Genomic DNA, 15,332 nt, shown 5'->3' on the forward strand with positions numbered 1-15,332 from the left:
GTCTATTTTGGTGTCTGACCTTTTCTGCTCAGCATAATGCCTGTGAGATTCATCCTTATTGTTGCAGGTATCAATAATTTTCTTAAAAAATTGTTATAGTCCATTATACGAATATAGCACATTATGTTTATCTGTTCTCCTGTGGGTGGACATTTGGGTTGTTTCCAGTTTTGAATTATGAACAATTCCTGTGCATGTCCTTGGTGGACACAGGCTCTCATTTCTCTCTGGTTATAAACCTAAGCATGAACTTGCTGAGTCACTGGGCAGGCATATGTTTAGCTGTAGTAGATACGGCCAGACGATTTTCCAAGTGGTTGTACCCACTTGACTCTTAGCAGAGGTATTTGAGAGTTCTGATATTTCCATAACTTCATCAACTCTTGGATTTGTTCTTTTTAATTTTAGCCATTTTAATGAGTATGTAATGGTATTTCATTGTGATTTTAATTTGTATTTCTCTTATGACTAATGATGTTGAACACCTTTTCATATTTTCATTAGTCATTTGAATATCTTTTTTTGTAAAGTACTCGGTAATTCTTTTGCTCATATTTTTGATGCTTGAGTTGTTTTTTGGTTTTTTTTTTTTAGTGATTTGTAGTAGTTCTGGATATCTGAGAACTCTGTCAAACATAAGCACTGAAACTATCTTCTCATTCTGTGGTTTTCTTTTTACTTTCTTAATTGTGTCTTCTAATGAACAGACATTCTTTATTTTAATGAAGTCCAATTTATCACTTTTTTCCTTTCTTTTACGGTTAATGCTTTTCGTTTACTCTGAAATATTTGCCTCCCTAAGGTCAGGAAGAATTTTTCCTCTGTCTTATTGTTGTTGTTGTTGTTCAAGAAGATTGGCCGTGAGCTAACATCTGTGCCAACCTTCCTCTACTTTGTATGTGGGTTGCCGCCATAGCAAGGCTGAAGAATGGTGCAGGTTTGCGCCAGGGATCTGAACCCGAGAACCCTGGGCCGCCGCAGCGGAGCATGGAACTGAACCACTACATCGCGGGGCCGGCCCTCCTCTGTTCTCCTTTAGAAATTTTAATTTAAGGTGGATCATAACCCTAGAGGTGTGAAGTGAAACAATAATTTTTGCATATGGTGTGAGATGGGGGTCCCTGCTCCAAGGCCATCTGTTGAAGAGGCTATCCTTTCCCCCATTGGATTGCAGTGGCACTTCCATCATATATCAAGTGACAACATATGTTTGCCTAAATTTCTGGACTCTGTTTTATTCCATTGATCTATTTGTCTTTTCTTGAGCTAATACCACACTATCTTGATTATTCTAGCTTTATGATGTCTTGAAATCTTATAGTATAAATCCTCCAAATTTGTTTTTCTTCTTCTACATTGCCTTGCCTCTTCTAGATGCTTTGCAGTTCCACATAAATTTTAGAATCACCTTGTCAATTTCCACAAAAATACCTGCTGGGATTTTGATTAGAATTATTATGAATCTAAAGATTAATTTTTGAGAGTTAATATCTTTCCATTTATTTAAGTCTTCTTTAATTTCTCTCATCCACATTTTATGATTTTCAGTGGAGAGAAGAGGTCTTACAATCTCTTGTTAGGGTTGTTTGTGGGAATGTGGTACCTTTTGATGATATTATAATTGATATTTTTTACCTTTCATTTTCATTTTTTGTTGCTAGTATACAGAAATGATCTTTGCATAATGACCTTATATCAAGAGACCTTGCTGAATTTGTTTATTCTAATAGTTCATAAATTCTTTTGGGTTTTCTTTGTTTTCAACTGTGCCATTTGTAAATAGAGAGACAGTTTTCTTTCTTCCTTTCAAATTTTTAGACCTATTATTTCTTTTTCTTGCTTATAATGCTGGCTGCAGCCTCCAATGATTTTTGTACTTTTCTGTATGTACAATATAATTTGAAAATTTTTTTAATTTAGTGACATAACTGAGCTAGACTAAGAGACTAAAATGGCATAACCAAATTGAATGCATGAAACTTGATTGAATCTTGGTTTTAAAAAAGTTATAAAAGGCATGTTTTTACAGGTGGAAATTTGAACATGATCTGAATATTAAATGATCGAATGGAATTGTTATTTTTCTTGAAAATAGCTTGATAACAGTATTGCCGTTTCATAGCAATGTCCTATTCTTAGGAGACGAATGTTTGTGTATTTAGAGGGAAATGTTAATCACAACAAGTACTTCTAAATAGTTCAACGAAAATGTGTGCATGTGTGTTTGTATGTATGTATGCAGAGAGAGAAAGTAGATGTGGCAAAATGTTAACAATTCTTGAATCTAAGTAAAGAATTGTGGTGTATAAGCTTACAGCGGCTCCCATGATCCCCACCTCCTAGTGCTCATGCTCTTATGCGACCCCCTATCCCTCAGTGTGAGCAGGACTGACTTACTTTTAGACAATAAAATATGGCAAAGGTGACAATATGTACAACATTATGTGATTAAGCTACATAAGACTGTAGCTTCTGTCTTATTGGAGTCTCTGTCTCACTTGCTAGCTTTGAGGAAGCAAGTGACAACGTTGGGGAACCCAACATGGCAAGTAACTATAGTGGCCTCCAGGAGGTAAGGATGGCTTCCAGCTGACAGCCAGCAAGGACCTGAAGCCCCCAAAGGACTGAATTCTGGCAACACTAAGTGAGTTTAGAAGTGGATCCTTTCCCAGTCGAGCCTCAAATGAGATCGCAGCCCTGGCCAACACCTTGTACAGCTTTGTGAGACCCTAAGAATAGGACCCAGCTAAGCCATCCTCAGGATCCTGACTCACCTAAACTGTGAGATTATAAATATGTGTGGTTTCAAGCTGCTAAGTTTGTGATAATATTTTTGTGCAGCAATAGAAAACTAACACAAGGTATGATGGTTAATTTTATGTGTCAACTTAACTGGGCCACAGAGTGCTCAGATATTTGGTTAAACATTATTCTGGATGTTTCTGTGAGGGTTTCTTTTCAATGAGATTAACATTTAAATAGGTAGACTGAGCAAAGCAGATTGCCCTCCCTGACGAGGATGAGCCTCATCCAATCAGTTGAAGGCCTGAATAGAACAAAAGGCTGACCTTTCCCCAAGTGAGAGAAAATTCTTCCTGCCTGACTGCCTTTGAACTAGGACAGCAAATCTTTTTCTGCCTTCAGACTCCAACTGAAGCATCAGTTCCTCCTGGATCTCAAGCATGTCAGCCTTTGAACAAGAACCAAACCATGGTTCTCTCCTGGTTCTCAGGCCTTCAGAATACATAAGCATATGGAGATGTCATTACACTATTCTTTCAACTTTTCTACATGTTTGAACATATTCAAAACTAAAATTGGGGAAAATAATCTGAAGTCAGGAAGTGTCAGGAGACAGTTCAAAGAAGGCTCTTATGCAGATTCACTGGACTTTCTCCCTCCCTTGTTCTCAACTCCCTCCATTCCCTTTTTTCCTCAGTGAATCTACTTTATTTAATATGAGATTTTAAAATACACAATAGGCACTGTAGTTGAACATAAATAATAAACCTACCCCTTTTTTGTGCAGATTTATGTTCTATAAACATTGCACTGAGAAAGTTTGGCCTTAACCTTTGTTCTGCAAATGTTTCAGAATTTTTCTACTGCCACATTATGAGATAAATGTCAGTCTAAATGAACGCTTTTCTGTAAAACGCAGCAGCTTCACAGATGGCCTCTAATTCGTAGTCATAAAAGACAAGACTACATTTTTTTGGTTGAAAATAATTTCAAAAGCTCTTCTTAAGTTCCCGGCAGAACATAATGCTCCTCTTGATGCTGCCTGAGGTCAGTTAAACAAACTCAGACACTGTCCTCCAGGAGTTATCAACCAAACTGAGAAAATTACATAAAAGCAAAGTTTTACCTAGTATTAATATAGCCACTTTTTTCAGAAACCTCAGTAATTACACATGGCCAGAGAGCTGTTTTGCCCCAGGCTGCTGTCTCTGATGTGACTTGATGGATAATCCTATAGGAAAGTGAACTAGGTTAGTGACAAATAAAAATGGCAAGCAATAGGATATATTGGAGAATATGAGGAAGCCATTTTGTGTAAACCTAATTCGGCCCGACCTTGTCTTTTCAAAAGGGCCTGACTGAGGCCGTTGAGCATGCATTGTATATCTGCTTTAGAGATTCCCTATGGCAAGAGCAAAAGGCCCTTGAGATAAAGGTGCAACTTCCCTCCCCCTCCCAACGTTGGCATCTCCTTAAGGATTAAGCATCTTTCCTTAGGCTAGAAACTGATTGCTGAGCTCACCTGTGACCACCCAGCTCTGAGACAATAGACTTGCCTCCTGCTACGCCCACCAAGTAAGCAGACCCACTACCTGCTGTGTCCATCAAGCGCTGTGCCGACAGGGCAATCTTGTGACTATTGTGGGAGGGACATTTCAATCATATGTGAAAGGTCCTGTATGGGGGTATGTAACCACTCTGTATACCTCACTTCCTTGGTGCCATTTCTTCCTTCGGAAAGAAAGGCCCCAGGCCATGGTCCTCAGATTTCAGCTCAGAATAAACTCTCCCAAATTTTCACTTATAGATTGGTTATGGATTATTTTTGTTGACATTAGCCAGAGGCAAACCATGGAGACACCCCCCAAATTCATTTTCTGAAAAACATACCTTAAGGAAACCTATAACCATCGAGATCATATTTTTAAGGAGGTTTGTCACATAGTAGAGCAGTGGTTCTTTGCTCTGGCTGCACATTAGACTCACCTGCAGAGCTTGAAAATCTACTAGCACCTGAGTTTCCATCCCCCCAGCCCAGAAAGCCCAGGCATGGCCTGGCGTCAGAACTTGTAAGTTTCCCTAGTGATTCTAATGTGCAACAAAGGTTGAAGAATTATTGTATTAGAAGTTCAATACATATTGAGTGATTAAACGAACTTTACATATTCTTAGATGACATTCAGAAACTAATTTGAATCAACTTGAAAGCACTATATGATGGCACCCTACAATCTAGGCTGCTCATGCTATACCAAAATGCATAAACCTAGAGGAAAAGAGAGAGAGTCTAAGATGGAGAAAGGATTCAAAATGCTGTCGGATTAGGAACGCCTACAGCAACGGGTGATTTGAGTGTGAAAAGAAAGACCTGGGAACGTGAGAGCTGCCTTCCCGTAATTCAAGCGCACACCCAAGGGCAGAATTAGGGCAAAGGACAGCTAAAGGAAGCTAGGCTTTGGCATAATGTAAGACTTTCCTAAAGAGGAGTTTTGTCTGGGGACAGACTGGGTTGCCTTAAAATTGTGAGTACCTGGTCTCTGCAGAAATTCAGACATGGGTTTGACGGCCTCTAGGCCAGCTTGCTGCAGAGGAAACTTCTGTATCAGGTGCTATATTAAGCATATTTGTTATTTTTTGCCTGTCCAATGTCACTTTGCTCTTTTCCTAGCAACAGCTCCCTAGTTTTTTTGAAGGCCCACTTTTCTCCCACTCTCAGTTCTGCTGGAGCTGACTCTCTGTCTAGCTCTAGGGCAAGAACATTGATCTACTCCCAACGAACTGGACAGCTGTGACCTCCCTACACAGTGACAGGTTCAAGAATGAGCAAGAACCCAATCAGAGCCAATGAGATTAAACTCTGGGATTTTTGCTTACATTTTTGAAGACGCTCTTCCACTAGATTTAAAATTATGAGAATGTGATGTGGAAAATATGAATTTAGAGATGATAAAAAGAAGAGAAGAAAATTTCAAAATGATTGTACTAATAGCCTTAGAGAGAGTAAAAAAGATAATATATCTGTGAAATGAGAGAATGATGCTATAGCAAAAGAATATTCAGATACCAAGATTGAGTTCGTGGAAATTAAAAAATACAATGCTAGTTCTCACCAAAAAAAATCAATGATCAATGTACAGTGGCCATGCTCAAGTATCCTGAGCAGCACACTCCATTCAATAGGCTGCTTAATAAACCACCTTTATTATACTACTGAGCTGCCTAGATTCTGCTGACAACTAAGAAATATCAGTTGTCAAAAATAAATAAAAATTTAAAATATGATGTTAGTAATGAAGAAATCAATTATGAAGTTGCAGGATAAATTTGAGGAAATCTTACCAAAAGTAGAACAAAAAGACAAAGAGATGAATAATAGGGGAGAAATTATATATATAACTCATCCAAGAGGATTAACATGCTGTAAATAAGAGACCCATAAAAATAGAATAGAGAAAATGGAGACAAATAAATTGTCGAAGAAATAAGAAAAGCTCCTAGAATTGAAGAACAGGACTGTTCCTAGTAACAGATCCTACCACTGAAAGCACAGCCAAAATAAACTGAAAAGACCCACAGTAAGGCACATCATCACCGGCTCAGAAGATAATTCTTATTATCCGAGGGCTTAGAAGAAAGTAGAAGTCAAAATCTAGCAGTAAAGAAGAGTCTTGCCCAGACTCTGAAATGCAAATCCCAACAATGCCTTGCTTTTATAACACAGTCATCCCTTGGTCTCCACAGAGGATTGGTTCCAGGACCCCTGTGGACACCCAAATCCGAGGACGCTTAAGCCTCTTACATAAAATGGCGTAGCATTTGCATATAGCCTGCAGCACATACTCCCGTATGCTTTAAATCATCTCTAGATTCCTCATAATAACGAATACAATGCAAACGCCGTGTGAATAGTTGTTATACTATATTGTTTAGGGAATAATGACAAGAGAAAAAGTCTACGCAGGTTCAGCACAGGCACAACCATGGTAGGCTTTTCCATCCGCGGTTTGTTGAAGCCACGGATGCTGAGCAGCGGATACGGAGGGCCACGTGCACACATTTCTCTTCAACAAATCTAAAAGAGATAATAACAACGTTTTAAAAGCTGGATGTTTTAAGGAATTCTATAGATTCCCTGATCTAAAGGAGTCTAGAAGACGAAGTGGGCGACTAGAGAAAAGGAACCAGGAAAACCGTCTTCCCCTAGAACTCGCGTCCGTGAGTGGCATATAATCCCAGAATACTACACGTGACTAGCAAAGTCCTCAAAACGCTTCTTAAAGCTCCAAAATTCGCTTGATTAAGGACTGATTACAACATTTTACCAATGCCACAATTGTGTAAAAAAAATCTATAATATAGACAGTCATAAAAATCTACAAAATTAAAATGTTTTGATAGTATGTTTCTATTGATGATGTTTTCATTCACTCGAAATTTTTCTTAATATTATTATATTAGTTTTGCAATTTAAAAATGAAGTTCCTTTTCTTTTTCCTTTAAAATAATGGGCCCCAAGTACAAAATAATAGCTTTAATTCATTTTGTTTACTTTCATGACATGTTCCAAGACAGTTTTGTGTAGCCCTAAGTTTTAGTTCCATTTAGCATTAGGAGAGGTAAAATGTTAAGTGATGTTTAAGCTCTGTAAAGTTGAAAAGAATAGCATTTGAATGACAGGCTATAATTACAGATCGCTAAGGATATGGTACAAAATGTACCCAATCCCACCTCTTCATACTTAGCTGAGAACAGAGTGCTTCCATGAGATATGAGATTAATAAATTATCAAAAGAAATAATAATTCTGGAAGAACCAAATCTTCCTAGTCAGAGCTATCAGAGCTGAAAGAATTATTACTAAAATTTAATAAAATCTATATCAACCATAATGGGCTAGAATCCATACTATTTGTGTGTCACTTAATTGAAATTTGCCTTTTATTTCCATTTTATTGTTTTCCAAGATGTGTGTCCAAATACTCCATCTAAACGTATAAGACTCCTCCAGGCAAATACCATATCGTATATATCTCTCTGTCTAACTTCAAATTTCCCCCAGAGCAGAACCTAGATAAGGTCTAGGAACAGATAGTTTATTTGGGATGAGATCCTAGGAAGCAGAGATGAGAGAATAAAGCAGGAAAGGTCTTTAAAGAATTCTGACCCTGTTCTCAGGGTCAGTGTTAGGTGATGGGAGCCTGGCTGAAATTAGAGGTGCTCCAAAGGGATGTGACATGGGGCCCCGAAAGCACCTGCTCTACTCACACACCTAGAATTGTGCCCTAACTCAGAAGACTCTCAGTAAAAGCTTTGAGTCATTTTGTCCCTTCCAGTGGCACTCCTTGCTTCCTGCTCCCGTCGGTGATGTTGTCAAAGATCATCTGAGAAGTTACACGTTTCCTTTTACAACTTCATTCCAGGATCACATTTCATTTTGTCTGGTCCATGGGTCTTTGTAGCAAGTAACAGAAGCATCTCATGTTAGCTTAAGCTTAGGGGTGTTTATTATGAGGCTATGGGGATATCTCAGGAATCTCAGGCTGAGTCTGGAGTTGGAAATCTGAAGGTGGCCCTCTTCTCTGCTTGCTGGTTTCTGCTCTCTGTAGAGTTTAAAATGAGCCACCATGCTGAGTGGGGCTGTCGATCAGTCCCCCAGTGCTCATTGCCTGTATGGAGGTGGCACTGTCAGCAATCCAGAGATCAAAGGCATGACCTTGGACCTTAAAGAACTTGGAATTTTGCTAAGAAAGCAAGGCACATAAAGAATAGTCTACATACAAACTAAGGACCAGATGACTGTTCCCGTGTCAGTATTGCAGCAGTTCACAACAGGGACAGGCCACAGTGGTTGGGATGGACAGCAAAGACTCCATGGAGGAGGTGAGCTGGCTTTCCAAGGAAGTATGAGGTTTAGAAAAGCAGAGAGGAGAGAATGGGGCAGGAAAGGACAAAATGAGCAAGCAAAGGATCAGAAGATAGAAAATATCTAGTCCATTTCCAAGAAATGACGAGTGGCGACAATGACACCATCCACACTGATTAACTCCCTACTGAATACTGGTCAGGATGGTAAACCAGAGTCTAGTAGGATATTGGAAACATCTTCCTGTTCTGTTCAAACCACAATTCAGGCGTTGCCTTACCTTGCATAAGATTTTGAAAGCTGTCTGCACAGATTATGGCTTTGGTAATATCCTGGGTGAACTCTCTTACCTGGTCACAAGCATAATCAGTCTTAATCAAGATCAAGGAACACTTAAAATTTGGCCAAAAGAAAGGGTTCTAAACCAAAAAAAGGTGGTTTTCTTTTCCCAGAAGCCTTGACACAGAGATATATTTCCAGGATCGCATTCCAAAACTTAGAGACATGGACTATATTACATTTAATGAAGCCCTCATAATCCATTTTAATATTTCATGCTTAAAATGATTTCCTTTGAGTTGGAAGCAAAACTGGAAGTGATATTAATTCTTGGTTAATTTCCTATTTCTTAACCTCCCCATTCTTTAATAAATAGAACACCTCAACTTACATCCATAAACCATCAAACTATCCTATTATACAATGATTAGTTATCATCACCTAAACATTACTTTAATACACCTAAAATTAGTTATTTTCATCACACTACTATGTAAAAACACTCACCAAATATTTTCAATGTTTTAAAAATATATGTTTTTAATATCATATCTTAACCAGCTGATCACATCTTCATCTTCTTTCTTCCTTCTACGTGTTTGTTAAGTAGGAGCTACAGCGTCAGCCTTGTAGGAATGGTTCTTGTTTGAACGCTCCTTTTTCCTGGTAACATGTACTGGACTTTTCCCACTAAGGTCTGTCCCAGTTCTGCCTGGATTCTCTAGTCTTCTCTGTCTTGGGACACCCTATTCTCTACATGGTTATCGGCCTCGTTTGAGACAGTTTTGTTTTCCCTGCAGATCCTTTGCTCATCCAGCATCATACGTTAAAAATACTAAGAAGATCTATATTGGGCATAAATCAAATGATAAACAAAAGCAACTGTAAACGGCAAATGCGTGCAGATGAGGTGAGTTACCCTGAAGCACGTCAGTGCTTTCCACGCGTCCCATCTGTCAACATGTAACATGAGAGCACGCTGCATGGTAGTGATGACCGAGGACGCAGTTTTATTTTAAATATCTATCTTTCAAGCTTAAATGAGTCAAATTCCATCCTTCCAAATGATTTAGTAGTTATTTTGGGGGGTGCCCATATAACTAATATCTGCCCAACATGCTGTATGGGCAAACACCTCAAGCGGAAGGAATCATTCTACCTAACGATTGGATAGTGTCACCACCTGGTGACAAGTCCACTTGCAATGCGAATCCACTAGGCATGTCAATATCCAGACCAAAGAAAGAAGGGACTAAAGCTCCAAAAATTATAGCTGGATTCACGAGAGTTTTAGAAAGGTGACAAGTTCCTACGGGGTTTAAAAAAAAGTGTTTAAATCTAAAGCTCCTTGTCTGCACGTGCCGGGGACAAGAGGAGAAATTCAGGTTTGGCTCTGAGACTATGGTCTTCTTAGCCAACCGTGCATTTCAGCAGCATGTCAACACTTAGCCACCTTTCCATGGGGTGATGCTCTGACCTCCTGACCTGATTCTGTGACTGCCCTGGCCTTGGAACCAAATAGACAATTTTTGATCTCAGTTCTGCAAACTAGATACCTGTCTCTGCCACTCCTCCCCCACCCTGCCTGACTTTCCTGCCAAATAACACAATTCTGCAGGAGTGGTGTCTGATTACAATCCCTGCTCTTCCACTAATTGGCTATGCAGTTTGGGGTAAATCATTTAGCTAACCTGAACCTCAGTTGTCTTATGTGTAAAATGAAGGGTTTGGATGAGATCATTTCAAAGGTCTCTTTGAATTCTAAAATACCACTGCTTCTCCGTCAGCCTCTTGGCAACTGTGGCTTGTCCCTGACAGTGCTTTGTCCACTGAAAGGCTGGGTAGCAATTAAGTACACTGAACAGACCTGTTACAGCACAACTTTGTAAAATATACGCTTTCCTGTCAGTTGGACCCTTAAAGTAACTATAGTTTTTAAAGTCGATTCTTCCTGGTCTAGAATTGGACCAAGTACAGAATAATACCATGTGTCTTATTCTCACATGGAGCATGAAACAGCCAGTGTTTTTGCAAATAATAAAACCAACACCCACTAGCTCCTACAGAAAAGAAATTTATTGGAAAGATACCAGTGTCTCAAAGAATTTCAGGAAGACTAGAGAATTCGCCTTGGAAACAGGAACTCAGGGGTGCATGGCACAGTCAAGATCCCCCCAGAGGTTCAGTCAGTGTAGCGTGCCGGCCCTGGCATCATCGGCCCTGGACACTCGACCTGTCCACTGAAGTCTCAGTTCCATCCAGCCACTCTGGATGATCTCTGACTGTCTCTGGCCGTGTTATTACTCCCTGAGGATCCAAAGTCTCGGGAAAGAGCCTCTGATTGGCTGAGCCCTGGTCAAATGTTCACACACAGGTCTAAGGAGTCCAAAGAGGGTTTATCCGCTTCTCTCCAGCTTTGAGAGCGGGAAGCCTGATCCTAGTCTCCACTTATGCTGCATTCGCCAAAATAGAACGGATGTTTGGATGCTGGACAACCAAAAATGACAAGTGTTCACTACACACTTTTCTCACTTACAATTACAAATTTAACACATCCTGGAGGCATACGCGAGAGGTTAATCATGTTATGGAGAGGTTCACATCTAATCAGTTATTCCACAGGGACTCCTTCTCTTCATTGATTTACATGAATCAGTAGTTGGTCCAGTTAATGAAAACATATTCATCAGTATCCTGACTAATTCATTGGGCTGGCTTTTCATATTTACATGACTCCTCTGCATGACAAAATGAGTATTTGGGATGAATAATGAATCACCAGAAGTAAAAACGCATCTTCATTCTGAGCACACACTGTCATTGATTTTTAAAGTAAAAACAATATCTGGTGTTTACTCCTGGTCCAAAGTTCTTCACAGAGCTAATGTTAACTTCCCTTAGATGTTGCATTGTCCTGGTTTTATGGATCATTTGGGATGTCTGAGTTCCCTGGAATTTAGGTGACAAAAGTCAGAAGAAACTAGAGCTAGTCCTCTCAGCCTCTTTCCAGAACAAATCCACCAAGCCCTAGAAACAATTCTTCCACCCTGAAAACCAAAGGAGAGAGGCTCCCGTGGGATTGCCACCTTTAGGTGGGACCCCTCCCAAGACAAAGGTAATAGAAGGGAGTTTTGTCAAGGAGCGCAAAGACTGAGACGCCTTCCAGAACCCGCAGTGAACTCACAGAGAAGAGCTCGTCTGAGGAACTGTGGGGGTCTCGGCGTGTAAGAGGCCTTTTGTTTTTGTTACATTTTTAAGACATTCAGGAGCCAACCAGGAAAAGTTCCCCAAAGAGAAATAAGCAACCAGAAACCCAGAGTCCTCTGTCCTGGAACCCAGAGCTTCTCCCTGCACCCGCGCACCCAGTGGCTCTGACTCCCAGTCCCACAGGAGAAGCAGGTGCAGCCAGCTGCTTGAGGATGCGTCTCCTCTGGTACAAAGAATGTATTCGTGATGAGATAGGTTTGGATACTTGTAACAGAGGCCCTCAAATAACAACTGCTTAAGTAAGATAGAAGTTGTATCTCTCCACGTAAAAGTCCCCCTACTCTTCACTGATATGATCCTACTTGTCCCTCAGGTCTCACTGGAAATGTCCCCTCCTCTGAGAAGCTTTCCCTGATGCCACCTACACAAGCTAAGGTATTCTCTCTCTCTGTTCTCTGAGCACCTTCTAACTTCTCTAGCAAAACCATCCTACTTGGCGTTCTGGGTCGTTTACTTTTTTCCCCACATTAGAATTAGCAACACAAGGGTGGGGGCTGTGTTTACCTTGCTCATCACCGCCTCTCCGCAGAGCTCCCTCCCACCTGCACACCATACGTGCTTAGTTGACGTACCGAATGCACCTTTGTCGAATGTTCTCGAGGGTGGCAGGAATTGAATACTGCTGGTTTATCACACACAGGACTGCTGCTCAGAAGATTTCAAAACAGTAAATGGAGTAAAAATCAAACCAGTGAGACAGTCACCATTTATGCCCCCAGCACAACTGCAGATTTGGAAGACAGTGAGAGCAAATATTTCCATTTGAAAGACCTTAGCTTACAGAGCTGGGGTCAGCAAACTTTTCCTGAAAAGTGGCAGAAATATCATAGGCTTCGCGGGCCACGTGATCACCGCTGTGCCTACCCAGCTCTGCGGTGGGAGCAGGAAAGAAGTGACAGACAATACAGAAACCAGTGGGCGTGGCTGGGTTCCAATAAAACTTTATTTATGAACACTGAAATTTGAATTTCATATCCTTTTCAGGTCATGAAATAGTCTGCTTGTTTTGATTGTTTTCAACCATTTAAAACTATGAAAGCATTCTTAGCTCACGAGCTTGCAAAACAGGAAGCGGCGGGACTGGCCAACAAGCTGTGGTTTGCCAACCCGTCAGAGAGATATTTTTGACTGAGAAGAATCTCCAACTTTGGCTCATCTCTTTAGCCCCTCTACATGTTCAGTGCTATTCACGTGGTAGGCGCCCAGCACTGCGCCAGAGGCTGCTGAGAGGCAAGATGGTTAAGACCTGTTCTCTGCCACCAAGGCCATGCGACATGGACCCAAATTAATGTCATATGAGCCTGGCAGTAGTGACGGTCCTAGAGAATACACAAAGTGCGGCTGTGGCCTTTGGTTGAGAAGGGAAGGACTTCACGACGAGGTGGCATCTGAGAGGTGAGTCTTGGGCCAGGTGCCCCCAGGACCCAGCAGCACTGAATCTGCCTGGGGCCCTGGATGAATCCCAGAGGGAACCCCGGGTAGTAGGGCTGTGCGGGGGACGGTGGGGGCCAGTATCAAGCTTAGCCTGCTGGGCAACAAAGACCCAATGTGGATGATTAAACTAGTACCAATAATGTATCAGTTTTTTAATGTTCTAACTTTCAAGCTATTAAAAAAGTGGTTTCTGAAGCTGTTTGAATCCTTTTTCTGTTACTAACTTGCCAACTATTTCACCTGACAAATTCTCCTGGGAAGAATGCACTGAGTTCAAGGAAGCCTAGGAGGGGAAAATGCCACCTGTACACTCCAGCAAAGAGGGCCAGTGATTCCCAAGGGCCAGCGTTGATGAGAGGAGCCATCGTATGGTAAAAGAAAACACAAAGCAAGAAGAAAATGATGATTTCAAATATTCATTCAGTTTTGGGAAAACTCTGAACGATCACTCACACAACGCCCTCCCTTGCTCCATGTTAAATAGGAAACCCTCGTTTTGTCCCTGAGGAGAAAATTACTCAATATTGTACTGCCCCTTTTCTTTTGGCTTTGACATGGGAGTCTTGTTGGAAACCATCAATAGGGAAATAATAAATCACCCTTTCACGCCAACATAAAATATGGGAGGCAGGAAAAATCTACTCAAGTTACAAGGATGGAAACTGAACTCTCCTTCAATTGGTTTAACATGTCACGTTGCTCATCCAATCAAAAATTCAGGATGTGTTTCTTGGAAGGCCTCCTATTAAAAGATACCATCTTGGGACAGAGGCTGCTCAGGAAATGGAAGTGATGTTAATCTGCAGGCATGGATCACCTCCTGCATGCTGACGCACAGCCTCGTGGGAGATGAGGAGTCCGATTGCTGGCGTGCGGAGGAGTTGTCCTGGGCGGAGGCTCAGGGAGACGGCTGAGCTCTGCCTCCCATCCAGCCACTCACCTGGCTGCTCCTCTCTGCCAGCTTTATCCATCACCTTCCTCCTTTCCTGGGTCATAGGATTAGCGGATAAGGGACTCAAGTGCAGGTTGAATGCCAATCAGCGAGGAATTTGCACAAACTACAGTGGTGCAATAGCAACATGTCTAATTAATGAATTTTTATTTTAATTTAATTGAATAAGTGTTACATTTATATGGTTCAAATTTCAACAATTATAAATAGATATGGAGTCAAAACAAAGCAAAACAGAACTCCCTTCCACCACCCTCCCTAACCTCTCAGTTCCCCTTTCTACAGGGAGCCTATGTTATTATATCATTTCCTAGATATCCTTCCAGAAGTATTTTATGCATATGAAAGCAAATGTTTTTTTAAAGATATTATTTTAAATTATGAAAGTAATTGTATTTGTTGAGGTAAAAGGATAGAATGAAGATGTCCCAAAATGTAATGGCTCAGACAAAACAGAAATTTCTTTTTTCCCATATACAGTCCAGGGTAGCTGTCCCAGGCCAGCGGGTGGCTCTGTTCCACACACTCACTCAGGGATCCAGACTTCCTTGTAGCTTTCCATCTGCACAAAGCAGCTCCAGTCACTGCCACTCCTGCCACTGGCTGGGGCAAGGAGCCACAGGCAACCAGCCAGGGGTTTCCCTCATGCACACTTCTCCTCTGCTCTCTCTCCATTGGCAAAAGCTTAGTCACATGGCCTCACTAGCTGCAAGGGAAGCTGGGAAATGCTGCTATATGCAGCTACAGCTCAGCTACGGCTCCTGTGGCTGTGCCTTGTTACTTTGTGGAGCTGAGC

The 15,332-nt window shown here is 41.1% G+C and overlaps 1 long non-coding RNA gene across 1 annotated transcript; it reads left to right on the forward strand.

The window, feature by feature from the left end:
* On the forward strand, nucleotides 1-13,776 carry LOC138917514 (uncharacterized). The gene is made up of 4 exons (XR_011425704.1): nucleotides 1-67; nucleotides 9,684-9,793; nucleotides 12,464-12,525; nucleotides 13,135-13,776. It is a non-coding gene; the product is annotated as an uncharacterized lncRNA (long non-coding RNA).
* Nucleotides 13,777-15,332: the final 1,556 nt, after the last annotated feature.

Source organism: Equus caballus, chromosome 14 (genome assembly GCF_041296265.1).
Source record: "Equus caballus isolate H_3958 breed thoroughbred chromosome 14, TB-T2T, whole genome shotgun sequence".
Taxonomy (NCBI): Eukaryota; Metazoa; Chordata; class Mammalia; order Perissodactyla; family Equidae; genus Equus; species Equus caballus.